General features: G+C 29.5%; 3 long non-coding RNA genes across 3 annotated transcripts; 2 read left to right on the top strand and 1 right to left on the bottom strand.

Annotated features, from left to right (window-relative positions):
- Nucleotides 1-2,125: 2,125 nt before the first annotated feature.
- On the bottom strand, nucleotides 2,126-2,787 carry LOC121209810 (uncharacterized). Its single transcript, XR_005904936.1, has 2 exons — nucleotides 2,647-2,787; nucleotides 2,126-2,333 (listed from the first exon to the last, which is right to left on the bottom strand). It is a non-coding gene; the product is annotated as an uncharacterized lncRNA (long non-coding RNA).
- Nucleotides 2,788-5,190: 2,403 nt separating this feature from the next.
- LOC107905299 (uncharacterized) lies at nucleotides 5,191-5,977 on the top strand. Its single transcript, XR_001686491.2, has 2 exons — nucleotides 5,191-5,573; nucleotides 5,651-5,977. It is a non-coding gene; the product is annotated as an uncharacterized lncRNA (long non-coding RNA).
- Nucleotides 5,978-13,802: 7,825 nt separating this feature from the next.
- On the top strand, nucleotides 13,803-14,696 carry LOC121209808 (uncharacterized). The gene is made up of 2 exons (XR_005904934.1): nucleotides 13,803-13,903; nucleotides 14,177-14,696. It is a non-coding gene; the product is annotated as an uncharacterized lncRNA (long non-coding RNA).
- The last annotated feature ends 1,912 nt before the right edge of the window (nucleotides 14,697-16,608 follow it).

Raw genomic sequence — 16,608 nt, 5'->3', positions numbered from 1 at the left:
ATTAATATTTTTCTAACCATGTGTTGTATTTTATTATCCCCAAACACGTACGAGTAAGTCGAACAAAGTGCGTTGAGTTCATGCCTTTCAACTTATCATTTTTCCTAACATTGAATCCATTATCGGCTATAGTGGTGGAACGAGAGTCTAGAGAGAAGAGAAAATGGTGGTGGGGGGTTTTGGTTTATAAAGAAGAGAAAGAAAAAAAAAAGAGAGTTTTTTTTGAGATAATTACGTATAAGTGTCTAAGCTTTAGACACTCTTTTTAGAATATTATTTTGATATTAGTTTATGTTCTCCTGCAATGTACGTGTTGATTATGTATTTTAAACATATTTTAATATGTAGTAATTGATGATAACGTATATAAATTACTACATATTTTAACTAACAATTATAACATTAATGCTTACAATTATCCCATGCAATACGCAAAAATACAAGCTAATATTATATATATAACCGCATTACAACCATCGTCTAGTCTCAATCACATATTAACAATTTTAATACTACACATAACACTGAATATACATAATCTCTAAAAATGAAGAGAAAGATATATAAATATATATATTCCAAAGTTGTGGATTAGACTTGTTGATCTAGTTCGGCCCTAAAGCCCGTTCAAAAAGTGGAGGGTTTGGACAAAAATATAAACTTGAAAAATAGATTTAGATAAAAAAAATATAAGACCCATTTTCTAAATGGATAGAGCCTTAGGTAAGCTTTTTTTTATTCAAGTCCGGCACAACTCAAATTTAAAAAAAAATGCTATAATTGTTTTAACTGTTTTATCATTATTTTTTTCTAAATGGGTTTCATTGATATCATTTTTCTTAACATTGAATCCATTGTCGGCAATAGTGGTGGAAAAAGAGTCAAAAAAAGTGTTTTCAGATAATTAGAAAGAAGTTCCTAAGTTTTAGTCAAAAGTAAAAAAAGTGTTACGTGTTGTCATTCAATTAGATAATGTGTCATGTTAGTAATCCATTAGTAGATGAATGGAATTTTTAACGACAGTAACTAGTTCGAATAATTATCTTAATTAGAGTAACTAAATTGAGAAAAAAAAAATCTAAAATGATCAAATTAGAACAAACACTATTTTAAAATGATCTTTTAAGAATAATTTTCTTTTTTTTTATATATAAATTCTACAATTTATATTTTAAAATTTAAACCTTCTAGAAACATTAGAGAAGTATTTGAATCCTAATACTTTGGAGTTTTGAATGCAAAAGGAATCAACTAAATATTTTATTGTGTCATCTGCTTGTGATGGAAAAGTTGTTTGACTTTTTATTTTTTATTTTTTACAAAGAATATAGTTTGAATTGGAATTTGAAGTTGAATTAGAATTGTTTGATTTAGATTAAAAAAAAAGTAATAATTTTTAGATATTAATAAAATAATGTTACATCCTCAGCTCGTATTTAATTAAAAAAAAAACAGATTATTAAATTACGTTTTCAAAGGTTTTCTTTCTTTTATTATTTAAATAATTTTAGCCATTCTTTTCAAATTCTAATAGCCATTTATTTTATACTTTATTTTATTATGTTTTAAATTTTTTAAGATAAAATACTTGTGATTAGTATTTGTTATTTTAAGATAAAATTTTAAAAAAAATTCTTTTTATGTCGTAACGTATTTGCATAATTTATTATCGTGATTTAATTTAGAAATAATTTATTTATTCATGTCTGGTTCTAATATGTAACATATTTTTGCATAATATTTTCATGATAATTAAATTTAGTAAAAATATAGGTGTTGGTGTCGTATGGTGTTCTCATTTTTTGTGTGTGTAAACTATTATAATTTTATATATTTTTGCATGTTAATAATTAATTTTATATAGAGCTTGACAAGTCTACACATTTATTTCATGTTTATATTTTCATGCTTATCTTAAAGATATGCTTGAGGTGCTCACTCGCTTTATTTGGGGGTTTAAAATAACCTTATTTTATTGGGGTTCAAAATATAACTTAATAATAAAAAATAAAAGAAAAGAAAATAGAAATAATCATAGAAATAAAAATTATTATTTACTCTGAAAAAATTAATAATAAATTATCGTTTAATCATAAAATAACAAACATGTATGATTGTGAAGTAATTTTAAATAATTTAATATTTTATTTATTTAGAGTTCTAAAATTATGTTAAACTATTAAATTTTATATTATCTTTGTACAGCCCCAAATTTGTTCAGCCCTTCAAAGAAACCCAAACACATACATAAATTAAACCTAAAATTACAAACCCAAAATTAACAAAAAACCTAGCAACCCAAAAGCCCACCATCACTCTGCCACCGTCGCCTCCTGCAAGGAAAAGAAAGAAAAGACAGGAGCAGTTGAAATAGTAAAAATAAGATTTATAAATCGGCTTTAAAAAGCCCGAATCATGAATATAAAAGAGGATTTTTTTAATAGAAAAAAAAGGCAAATTGAAACAAAAAACCAAGCAAGCAGATCAAAAAACAAATTCATTGTGCAAAGATTTTTTTTAGTTTACTTTTCTCTTCATTTTTTTCTTCGAATTTATATATATTTCTTTTACTTTTCTTTTTAAAAAAGATAGCATATATATACAGACATATATAAAAAAAATAAAAGAAAAAATATAAAAAAAAACCTTTTTTATTTTCCGGCCACCGTCTGCGATGGCCGGCGATGGCGGCTGACACGGTGGTGACTGGCCAGAACCAAGACCGGCGAGGGCGTGCTGCAGAGAAAAAAGGGAGCCCTCCTTTTATTTTTTGAAGAGAATGAAGTAAAAATGATTTTTATTTTCCTCCCATGTTATGCGCATGTTCAGATAGGTCCTCCTCTTTCTTTTTATTTTGAATTTCCCCCCAAACTTTCGGTTTTAAATTCAATTTAATCCTTTTTTGTTATTTTGACATTTTATTATTAAAGCTAAGTGATTTTATCATTTACTTATTATTATTATTATTATTATTATTATTATTATTATACTTGTACTTATATTTATTTTATTCTAATGCCATTTTTATTACTATTTCCATTATTATTATAATTATATATATACATATCCTTTTTACTATCGTTTTTTTTCATACATATATTGTTTATATTATTACTATTATTATTACTATTATTACTATTTCTTTTATGTCTATTTTTTTTGATATTATTATTATAATCTCGTTTCATTATTATCATTCTTATTAATACATTATTACTATTATTTTTATTTTTATTTTTATTACTATTACTTTATTATTATTACTACTACTGTTATTTTTATTAACATATTATTTTTTATCATATTATTATTTCCTATTTTTTATATATTATTATTATTATTAATGTACTATTATTTTCTATTTATTACTATTATTAATATTTTTTTTCTTTAGTATTATCATTATTATTATATTATTTGTCTTATTAATGTATTGTTATTATTTCCTACTTAGCTATTATTACTATTATTATTTTTACTATTATAATTATTATTAATTTTTTATTATTCTCTTACATTGCTTATTCGTTTTATTCCTCCATTTCTGTTCTCATCATTCTTATTATGCGTTTATTTTTATTCTGTTATGTTCGTTGATATCGAAATTCATATTTGTTTGTTCATTCTTCGCTATTCCATTTTACCACGAATTTATATTAATTACCCGACAAAAATAATTTTTTCATAAAAGTGATATTCCATATTTAGAAATTCGAGAAAATCGTGCCCTAACTTACTGGGTTTCAATTTTTCTCATTTAACCTAAATAACGGAATATTCTTTTAAAATCACTACGAGTTTTGAATAAAATGCTTATTCTCGGAGATATGAGGTGTTATGCCCTAACTTACTAGATATGACATCTTGTTACCTCGAGATAATATTTTTTTGCAAATAAAGGCATATTCGGTGTTTGAGAATTTGAGAAAAAGTGCCCTAACTTACTGGGTTTCGATTTTTCTCGTTTACTCTAAATAATCGAATACCCTTTTAAAAAGTTAAAATACACGAATTTTAAATAAAAGGCACGCTCATTCTCAAAAGTTCGATATGTCGTGTCCTAACTTACTGGATGTGACATTTTATCACTTTGAGACGAGAATGTCTTTAACGTTTGAGTTTTTTTTTTTTACAAAAGAGGGATTGTATTTCAAAGTCATTCAAGTTTTTAATTTTCGACACTTAGACACTAATTAATCAACTAGGTACCAATTTTTGGGCGTGATGAGGTTGCTAATCCTTCCTCGTGCGTAACCGACTCCCAAACCCGTTTTTCTGAATTTCGCGGACCAAAATCGTTGTTTAAATAAATCAAAATATTTATTAAAAATAACTATTTTTACGAGGTGACCCGATCACACCTCATCAAAAAGGATTGGTGGCGACTCCCATTCTTTCATTTTCGTTTCCAAAGTCAACCTCGTTTTTTAAACTTTAAAATGGTTTTGACAATCTTAATGATCCAAATAATTTAAATATTAAAATAAAAATAAATTAGAATACCAAAATTATATAGCATAGACTAATTTTTTCTACGTGTTGGAAAAATATGCAGAGTGTAAAACAAACTAATTAAAAAAATCATTACATATATATTTATACTAATAAAAAATTATATATCAACAAAATTGTTTTCTTTTCTTTAAATTGAAAATTCCATTTTTAAAATTTTAAAATTTTACACTATTTAATGATAATTAAAATTATATAAATGAGATTTTCAAAAAAAGAAGAAGAAGAATAAACAATTAAAATTTATATCCATTTAAAATAAAATCATAATAAAAATTAGTTTAAATAAATAAATTAAAATCAATATATTTTTGAAAACTTAAAATTATAAAAATGAAACATATATTTCATTTAAATTTATTAATAAATAAAATTATGAAAAATAAAGTAAATTATATCATCCTAAAATATTATCTCAATAGAATTTAAAATTATTTATTAACCTAATTTAATAAAAATGAAAATGAAAAAAAAATGTTTTGCACATTTATAGAGTGATTTATATGAAAATGTGAAAAAAAATGAAAACAATGTGTAATGAAAAAAAATAAATAACAAATAATAAATATATACTATTGATTTAACGAATAAATTTAGAAAATTGAGAGTGTGCCACTTGGCATAAATATAAGGTACGTATATTGTTATATTATATATACTAATTTCCTATTCCGTGCTATGTATAGGTGTAGAAGAATTTGTAGAGATAGCACACTATAAAACCGCAACTAAGTTCGAATAGAGCAGTGAATTAGTGGTGTAAGACCTGCAGAGAGTAACAATATTTTCACACTTGTCTACCAATGGAACCCTTACATTTTCCTATAAATACCCATCTCTGTATTCAGGTTTTCATTACCAAAGCTAATCAAGCATCTATCATCTAACATTTACCTCTTTACTTGTGTGTGTTTTTTCTCTCATCCATAACCAAAATGAACCAATCCCAGGATTTGAGCCACCAAGCTGGCCAGAAAATGGGCCAAGCTCAGGAGAAGACTAGTCAAATGGCTGACATGGCTAGGGAAACTGCACAATCTGCTATGGATTCAATTCAACAAGTCCTACATTTCTCTCTCTTTTTGTCCTTTTAGATGCAGGCAACGTAGACAAGTTTAATGGGAGGTTTGTTTTGCAGGCTGGGCAGCAGATGCAGGCCAAAGCACAAGGCGCAACAGATGCCATAAAGGATACAATGGGGATGAACAAATGAAACTACTGCTGCTTGATCCCAGACCACACCTCTCCGGCACCTACAATATTCATTTTGTGAGCTTTAGTTTTATTTTTTGGCAACATTTTCTTAAATTTGCTCATATGTTCTTGAGCTACAATTCTCAGTTTCAATAATTTCTACAAGTTTTATTTTTAGCCATTTGTACAATAAAATTTGGGTTGTAATAACAGAGCCAATTACTTAAAGTGTGTACTGTGAAGAGATAATGGGAAAGTTTCATTTATCTTATTCATGTTTCAAGAAGAATTAATAATACGAATGTTCATTTGTTTCTCTTAATTTCTTATTAGACAAATTCAAAGATATGGAAGGCACAAATTATTTGTATAATTATTCACAAATATGACCGAATCTAAAAGAAAAGCTCATCTCTGTTGAATCATTGCTGGATGAGATTAGAGTTGAACACAGATTATTATACTCAAAAAGAAAAGATATTAAGTGGGCATTTGATAGCCGGAGGTCATAACCAAACTGGGCTGGTATCATTGAAGGAATAGTGGGCCTTTCATAATGGTCTACTTTCTTTTCTTTAAAAGCGGTAACAGTGTTAGTATATAGTTGTTTCAATAGTTGTAGTTTATACAGATTTATTCTGGTGAGCTAGTTTAAATTAAATGTCAAGCTTGATAATAAGAGGAGGGCAAATTGGCGTTTTAAGAAAATATGGCAATTAAAGGAAATTCAAGAATTTATAGTGGTTCAACTTCAGTTATGGTAATTAAAGGAAATTCAAGAATCTATAGTGGTTCAACTTAAATTACTTATCTCTGTTACCTTAGTTTGCCACAACTAAATATTTCTCAAATTCACTATATTTGAACTTTTCAAGCACAAGGTTTAACCTTTATAAAACACTATTTTTTTCACTAGGCAAGATAGAGACACTTCCCTTAAAGTTTTCTACTAAAAGCCTTAAGCAAACTCTTACAAAGATGAAAAATAAGAATAGAGATAAAAGAATCCTCTTAAAAGAAGATATTGCAATGACAGATCCCACTCAATAACAATACAATACTTGAAGAGAATAAAAAAAAATGTTACTCAAGTGTGTGTATGAATAACAATGAGAATATTAACGAAAAGATTGAAATTTTGTTCTATTGACTTTACAAACTTGTTTCTTATCTTCAATGTAGAGCTATTGACTTGTATTTATATCTTCTAACAATCTTAGAGCTGTTTGGAGTCATTGGGAGCAGATTAAAGCCGTTGCTGTAATTAATTCAGGCATTATATGCAGATTGCTACAAGTGGATTTGTGCTGGTAGAAGTCCTGAAAATAATGACTGTTGGAGCCATGAGTATCGGTAGAAGTTTGAGGGTTTTAAAGGTTCAGACTTGTATCGATAGTTGCACCAGTAGAAGGTGTAAGGGAGGCTCACTGACTTGGTTGTATTGTTAGAAGCCTCCCTAAGTATCGATAGAACTCAATCCAAATATCGATACAACTAGACTTGTATTGGTAGAAGAGACTCAAGTATCGGTAGAAGTCTGGAAGAAAATCTTGGGTGCTCTCTGACTTGGTTCTACCGATACTTCTATGCACTTGTATCGCTATCGTTAGAAGTCTTCCAAAGTTGTAAAATTTGTTTTGAATCAAGGTTTTTCAAATGCATCTTCTGATTTTAAATTTCTAAAGACTTTAAAAATAATGTTAAGTGCTTTTAAATTAATTTATTAAAAATTTGACAAAGCGAAATTTATAATTTAATTTTGTTATATAATAACATATGAAAAACTAGGAATAACATTAAATATTGAGTTAATAACTGAGATTACCCCATATACTCAAATCTTTACACATTCGGTATAAATAATGATTCAAAACAATATTCTTCATCCAAATATGAAAATATGATTCTACAATGTCATTCAACTTGATTTTCTTAATTTGTTTAAATTTTTTTTAAGTTACAACAATTCCAACAAAATCAACCATTACAACCGCTAAATTAAATAGCTAACAATCAACTCAATTCAAACAAACAATTAACTAAAATCAATTTAGAAGAAAACCCACATACTTACATAATAAATGACTTAAACTTAAGACCTCAAAATTTATCGGAGTTTCAACCTTGTTATTGAGTTACAATCTTAATTTACGTAATTAACTAGGTAATGAATATCGTCTTGGTCTGCAAGCTATTTTTTATTTTAGTATTAATGCAATTGGTTGTATTTTGACATGCCATTTCGAATTTATTAATGTTGTTCAATTTTTTTTTCTTATTTAAATGCAAAATCATAAAATTATATAAAAATTCTAATTTCACTGCTAAATAACATCCAACAAAACAATAATTTTGGGAAATATATATATATTTAGAGTGTTTTATCGCACAAGTTACTATACTACACTAAGTTTTAAATCAAATCCTTCTCAAAAATGCAATCTTAAAATATTCAAAATATAAAAGTGAGTTTTTAAATTACAAATAAATAAATACACCATACGTATCATGATATATGTTCACTACGTCAAAAATGCCGTAATACGACAGTTATGGGGCAACACTTTCCTAAGTGTTGGGATAGACTGGCCAAAATACGCGTTAGGCAACTCTTTCATAAGTGTTGGGATATGCAAGCCTAAAGCAACGCTTTTATAGGAGTTGGCAAAAGTCTAGTCCTAAGACAACACTTTTGGGGCAAGTGTTGGTATAGACTGGACTTTAGCAACTCTTTGTATAAAGGTTGGTATATGCATGCCTAAAGCAACGCTTAAATAAGAGTTGGCTTTGTCTAGTCCTAAGACGACACTTTTGGGGCAACACTTTCCTAAAGGTTGGGATATGTATGCCTAAAGCAACGCTTGAATAAGAGTTAGTTTTTATCTAGTCCTAAGACGACACTTTTGTGGCAACATTTCCTAAGTGTTGGGATAGACTATGCTTTGGCCAACTCTTTGTATAAGGGTTGGTATATGTATGCCTAAGGCAACGCTTGAATAAAAGTTGGCTTTTGTATAGTCCTAAGACGACACTTTTGTGGCGACATTTTACTAAGTGTTGGGATAGACTATGCTTTGGCCAACTCTTTGTATAAGGGTAGGGATATGTATGTCTAAGGCAACGCTTGAATAAAAGTTGGCTTTTGTATAGTCCTAAGACGACACTTTTTTGGTGACACTTTCCTAAGTGTTGGGATAGACTATGCTTTGGTCAACTCTTTGTATAAGGGTTGGGATATGTATGCCTAAGGCAACGCTTGAATAAGAGTTGGCTTTGGTCTCGTTCTAAGACGATAATTTTTGTGCGACACTTTCCGAAGTGTTGGGATAGACCGGCCTACATATGCTTTAGCCAACTCTTTGTATAAGGGTTGGGATATGCATGCCAAAGGCAACGCATAAATAAGAGTTGGCTTTGTCCAGTACTAAGACGATATATATTTTCCTAAGTGTTGGGATAGACTTGCCGACATACGCTTAGGTTAACTTTTTATATAAGGGTTGTGATATGCATGCTTAATGCAACGCTTAAATAAGAGTCAGCTTTGTCCAACACTATGCCTACACTTTTGGGCCGACACTTTCTTAAGTGTTGGGATAGACTAGCCAACATACACTTTGGCCAAATCTTTGTATAAAGGTTGGTATATGCATGCCTAATGGGTTTAGGGTGTTTAGGGTTTAGGGCTTAGGATTTAGGGTTTATGGCTTAGGGTTTAGGGTTTAGGATTTAAGAGTTGGCCTAAATCCCCCAAATCATTCATCTTCTATTTATTAAAAATTAATAAATTTTATACTGATATAAGCGATTAATCTCAGATTTTTTTAATATGAACTGTATTGCTATATAAGTTTAACTTAAAGGTTTCGTTGTTAGCTTATATATTTAGGTTGTAGGGTTTAGGGTTTTGGATTTAGGGTTTATGAGTTTAGGGTTTAGGGTGTATGGTTTTAAGGTTTAGGATTTTATGGTTTTGAGGTTTAAGGTTTGTGGTTTAAGGCTTAGGGTTTTGATAAAAATGTCACAGAAAATCATTTTATTTTAAATTAAACGGCGTCGTTTTGCTCCCGGTATTCTCACCCATCATCCAATTGTCTATCATGTATTCTTTTCGGCACGTAGACAAAATTTGAAAGTAAAAATATAAAAAAATATATGTTAAAAATAAAAAATATTAAAATACTTATTATTTAAAATAATTTTTAATTTTTTTAGCATATGGCTGATTATTTTTTTAATTTATATATTAAATAATTTCTTATATAATTGTAAAAGAGATAATATTAATTTTAATATATTAAAATTATGATTATAGTTTAAATTATTTAAGAGATAATAGATAAACTTTATATATATTAAAATTAAAAAAATTGCTAACCCATGTATCTCTAGAGAAACAAAATTAATTAGTAAATTGAAAATTTTAGTGAATTTGTTTGATGTGATGCATATCTAATTTATTTCTTTAATTTTTTAGTGTTGCAAATATTACGGGTTTATCTTTCTTTTTTGGGGGGGATTATTTAATTAATAAACATAATATTTATAGTGTTTTATATTCCAATATTAATGACTTAAAATAAATGGATAAAATGAAATGATATGTGAAATACACCAAAGAGGTATGAGTTTGAGAAAAAAAAAGAGATACAGATAATGTGATAGTGTTATTTAAGTAACAATTAAGTTTTTTTTCAATAACATTACTTTTCTGAAATTTGCCACTCACTATTTCTGAAATAGGTTGGCTAAATGAAAATTATAAAAAAAATTGAAACAAGTAAATTTAAAATACAACTTTGAAAGTATTGAGAGTAATAGTAAAATATATTATATTTTATAAAGTGAATAAATTCAAATTTTAAAAATAAAATTGTTGAAGTCTTGAGTTTCGAAACATACATAAAAATTATTTTAGTTACGTAAATTCAATGTTATTTTAGTTACGGTACAAGTAAATATAATGAGAATAATAATTAGGATCAAGAATGTAATTAAAACTAAAGTAATAATAAAGTAAAGTTTAATTTATAAGCAAAATCAAAATTAAAGACAGGGTTGTGTTTGTGGAGACTTGATTTGTCTAGAAATACAAAGAAAACACTTCAAACAAAATAGTGTTTCAGAGTCAAACATTCCAAAGCACTCTCAAACAACTAAGTTAAGCTTCTATCTCTCTCACACAGTTTACTCCACTCCTCTTCTCCTTTTCATGGTCTTCGCCTTTCCTAACAGGTATTTCTTCCTTCATTTTGGTTTTTCTTTTTCCTTTTCTTTATATTTAAGACAAAACCCCAGATCTATTTGTTTTTATTATTTTCCCTTTCTCATGTTGATTCATTCGTCTTTATTTTTTTAAAATTTTGCATAACAAAGTCAAAGATTGTGAGAAATGAAATGGGTATCCCTAAAAAGCTTGATTTCTGTGTTATTTTTGTTTCACATAGGACATTGTTGTTATGCATGAATAAGGATGGAGTAGAATGTTATGGGTATTTGCTGGTTGTGGTAGTCTTTTGAGATGGGATTTGTTATTTGATTTTCAATAGACAAATGCAAATTAAAAATTATAAACATCATTTAGTTCTATTGTGGCGTGTTTGTGTTGATGATTGATTGAAAATTATAAACAGTAATAATCTGATTGAAATTACCTTTGTTCTGTCTGATTTCAGCATGATATATAGTTTTCATACATTTGCATCCCCTTATATATAGTTTCCAAATACTAAGCAAACTGAACTAAACTTCAGGCTAGTGTAAAGGAACTAGATATTGTGATTACTGGATTTTAATTACGACCATATTTAAGAATGCAAATCAAAACTATATATATTGTGTATATGGCCCAAATGGAGCCACTGATGTTCAACTTCAAGAGGCATCATCGACAATAAGCATTAATATTTTTCCGAAAAGAGTATAGACACCATTAACCGAACAAATACCATTGCCTAAACTGTAGAGTCCAAACAAAAACCTTAAAATGCCCCACATTTTAAATTTGCTTTGCAACACCTTGGTGAATGTTTGCAAGACTTTATTGGGACCTTCCAGAATAGTTGATTGCTTTATAATTTCAGGGAGGGAAATAGTCTCCTTGATGTACTGGCTAGAAAGGGCAGCACTCTTAGTTTGCTTTGTAAGAGACTTTTCTAAAGACTATGTTTATCTATGTCGAGCTTTATGCTCCAGTTTGTTAAAGCTGATGTAGCGACGTAAAAAAAATTTGGTTTGGGGTCGCTAATTGTGGCAATTTATTGAGAACTTGAAAACTGAAGTTTGATTTTTTTTGAAACATAAATTGAAAAACAGAAATAAAGAGGGGAGTCGCCACCGATCCTTTTTATAGGTATGATCGGACACCTAATAAATTTAATTTTTTTTAAAAAAAAGAAGGCCGAGTTTAGGTCTACGTTAAAATCAGAGAAAAAGTAGGGCTCGGGAGTCAGTTACGCGCGAGGAAGGTATGAGCACCCTCGCGACGCCCAAAATTGGTATCTTTTAAACACGTGTTGTCTTAATTTTCAAAAATACTAGTTCAATTTAAATTCCAATCGTGATCCAATTTAAAAGACGAGAACTTTCAATTTTTGATTTTTGAGAAGGATATACCGTTTTAACACGAGCCGACAAATTCCATCCAACATAGCGATGAAATTTACGACTTAACGTTAAATCGGTGTATTGCCTCGATTAGTAATTAAAACATAAAAATATTCATGAAATAAGAATTTGAAATAAATCAAATATGCAAACAATGACATTTTCAAATGAAAAATATTAACATAATACTAGAGCAGTAGCAAAACAATAATAATATTTAAAAGGGAAATAAAAACCAAACATAAACAAATATAAAGTACATTTAGTAATAATAATATAAGGTAATATATACATAAGATAATATGCAAAAATATAATATATGACATATATACATGATGTATGAAAATATAATGCCTAATAGACATATATATGCAATATTACTAAATATATACGTACTAGATACAAATACACATAGTATAATTGAACATATACAATAATATTAGGAATACTATGGACAAGGAAAATACATTTATACTAATAATAGTAAAAGATATATATACACCAAATAATAATATAATAAGTAGCAATAGGGAAAATAATAAATACAAAATCAATAATGCAACATACACAAATAATACAAATAAGAAAGGTATATATATACGGATTATAAAATAAATGTATTAAAATTAATAATAAATACAATATGGGTAAAAATAAATATATACATGATATATACATAATGTGGTACTAAGAAAATATATATATATAAATAACAGTATTAGAAATCATATAGTATAGAGATATATAACTGATAATATTAAAATATATACATAATATTATATATAAATTATTCATATAATATATATAAAAAAAATTGACTATTAATACGTACTAAAAATATATACGGGGGTAAGCGGCATACACTAATAAATATAATAATAATAACCATGTAATACAATACCAAAAGGTAAATATAATAAAATGATATTAAAATAAAGGTATTAAAAACAGTAATATATATATGTATACATCTAACAAGGATATATAGTAACATTAATGATAATAATAATAATAATAATAATAATAAATAATATTAATAATATTAATAATATGAAAATAACAAGGATATTTAGATAAAAAACGAAAAACAAAACGAAAACAGGACTAAAATTAAACTAAAAACAAAGTTGTGGGGCAGATTTGAAAAGAAAATAAGGAGAAGAGGACCAGATTGCAATATGCGCGCAACATGGGAGGACCGAAAATAGAAATATCCCTAATCATTAAGACGCAGTGCTTGGTACGGGGCTAAATTGAAAACCTCAGAGAATTAGGTGGCCAAATTGCAAAATCATAGAAAAAGGTAACTAAAGCACTAAATTGCAGCGCATTGGAGAGGTTGAGGGACCAGGGGGACAAATATCCCTAAAAGCAGAAACATACAAATCATAGTTAGTGGCGCCGTTTCCTTTTGACTTTTCAATTTTTTATTTTAAAACCATTTAACCTTTATATTTTTTTTTCTGAAAAACTGCTCTCAAACCCCCCCTTTTTATCTCTTCCTCCTTTCTTCAGTTAGGGTTTCAACACCCATCATCGTCGGCGGTTCACCGTGCCGAACGGAGAGGGGAGCGGCCACGGGGTAGATCCGGTAAGACTCTTTTCTTCCTTGATTCTTTTTCGTTTTAAAGTAAGTTAATGAAAAAAAATAAAACAAAGCAAAGATAAACAGAAAGATTGAGATAACAGAGGAAAAAAATTGAAGTTCACCTTCTAAGCTTTTCTTTTTTCTTTTGTTTTTGATACAAACTTTTTGTACATCCTCCCCCCTTTTCGTTTGTTGTTTGGGTGGCTTTTATATGGCCTAATTTTTACATACTTTATTATTATTTTCTATTCTTGCTTCTATTTTGCTTGTTTGCAGGGCATGGGCATGGACGGTGGGGTGTGTGATGGTGCTGGTGGCAGACAGCATGGGAGAGTGGGAGTGGTGCTGGTGGCAGACAGCATGGGAAAGTGGGAAGAGGCAAGTGGGAGTTTAGGGTTTTGGGATTGGGCTTGGATGTTGGGCTAGGTTAATTTTAGGTTTTGGGTTTGAGGATGGGTTAAATGGTTTAATGGGCCTGGGCATTTTGTAAACGGGCCAAAATTGGCCTACAATAGCTGCCCCTCTTTGCTTATTGTCGTGTAACGGGAATAGAGCAAAGATACAAAGAAAGGCTAATTTTGCTCGGTCTCACTAAGTTTTGACTTCTTTTGGTGATCTTCTCATCCAGGTAGTCTCTTTTTAGTCCCCCGTATCTTGTAGCTTTGGTTCAATCCATTACCTCTTCTGATATATGCTTTGTGGCTTCAATCTACTTCAATGTAACTTCAAGGATATAAGATTTGTAACTTCGATCTGCTTTACTGTGACTTCAGAAATATAAGATTAACAGCTTCAATTTGCTCTTCTGTTGCTTTAGTCAGATAAGGCTTGTGGTCTTCTCTTCTGTAACTTTAGAAGGACATCATCTAATATCCTTGATCAGCTCCATTGCAACTTCAAGGAAACAAAATCTGGTGACTTCAATCGGCCCCAATCTTATTCTTTACTCGATATGTGATCCTGAGCTCAACTTATTCAGCGCGTCCTAAGGCTCAATTCACCTCTCGCAATATGAGTTGATTTTTGAAACATACAAAAAATTGACAATACCTCATCATGTCTTGAGGCTCAACTCACCTCTCGCAATATGAGTTGATTTTTGAAACATACAAAAAATTGACAATACCTCAGCATGTCTTGAGGCTCAACTCGCCTCTCGCAATACGAGTTGATTTTTTTGACAACACAAATTAAAATTACCTCAGCATGTGAACCGAGGCTCAACTCACCTCTCGCAATATGAGTTGATTTTTGAAAATAGAAATTGAAAATACCTCAACGTGTCTTGAGGCTCAACTCATTTCTCGCAATATGAGTTGATTTTTTTGAAAACAGAAATTGAAATTACCTCAGCGTGTCCCAAGGCTCAATTCATCTCTCGCAATATGAGTTGATTTTTAAAAAAATAGAAATTAAAATTACCTCAGCGTGTCCCAAGGCTCAACTCACCTCTCGCAATATGAGTTGATTTTTTTGAAAATAGAAATTAAAATTACCTAAGCGTGTCCCGAGGCTCACCTCACCTCTCGCAATATGAGTTGATTTTTTTGAAAATAGAAATTAAAATTACCTCAGCGTATCCCGAGGCTCAACTCACCTCTCGCAATATGAGTTGATTTTTTTGAAAATAGAAATTAAAATTACCTCAGCGTGTCCCGAGGCTCAACTCACCTCTCACAATATGAGTTGATTTTTTTGAAAATAGAAATTAAAATTACCTCAGCGTGTCCCGAAGCTCAACCCATTTCTCGCAATATAAGTTGATTTTTGAAAACAGAAGTAACAGCATCAAAATACCAAAACCTGTCGTCTGGTAGAACTTAGGTGTCTTTTCCTTGGATTTAGTACAGCTATCATCACCTCCTCTCGCTCTACTGAGTATCTGTATATGTCATGCATGACGTTATCATGATATGCACATGTTTGTTTTAAATGCCTTTATGTCTCTCGCTCTACTGAGTATCTGTATATGTCATGCATGACGTTATCATGATATGCACATGTTTGTCTTAAATGCCTTTATGCCTATATGATTATGTTATGAGCTTTAGGCATATTTGTCGTATGTCCTTCTTCGTCATGATTTTTTTTTTGCGACTATATGCATTACTTCGGCTATTGACTTTCTCTTTAGGCCCTGTACCCGTCCTCGGGTTTCACGAACAATCTGCGTTTCTCAATTATCGCTCTCTTGCCCTTGGTTGAAATTCGTCCTTGCTTTGAGGCTCTTGTACTTATCGAGTTCTTATCCAGGTAATGATTAACATTTCTTTTGTTTAGAGTATGTCATTTCACTATTTATCATGAAAATAAACGACATAATGAGATGCATGAAAATGGTCAGGTAGGGACAAAGGGATGCCTCACATTTATTTATTTCAAATGTATCGAACAAAGAAAGTTAACCAGTAATAGTAAAAGAGTGTCATAAAGAGAAAAGGGATTGCATTCAACGAATACAAATGCTCTAGATATTCAATGCATGAACTCTTCCACATTCCTCAATCAAGAATCTTTTCGAGCATGGCTTCTTGCGTAGAAGATTTTGAGCTTTCAGAAATGCTTCAAATACTGTAGTCTCACTATTCGACCCAGCGTTCAAAATGCCTTGCTTTTTAAGCCAGTGCTTGCTTCATTAGAATGCCCTTTCGGGTTTTCATCCTAATCTTTTATGTTTAATCAAAGTGCCCTTTTCGGGTTTTCATCTT

Source organism: Gossypium hirsutum, chromosome A11, assembly GCF_007990345.1.
Source record: "Gossypium hirsutum isolate 1008001.06 chromosome A11, Gossypium_hirsutum_v2.1, whole genome shotgun sequence".
NCBI lineage: Eukaryota > Viridiplantae > Streptophyta > Magnoliopsida > Malvales > Malvaceae > Gossypium > Gossypium hirsutum.
The sequence above is the reverse complement of the archived record's forward strand: the minus strand, read 5'-3'. Positions and strand labels throughout refer to the sequence as shown.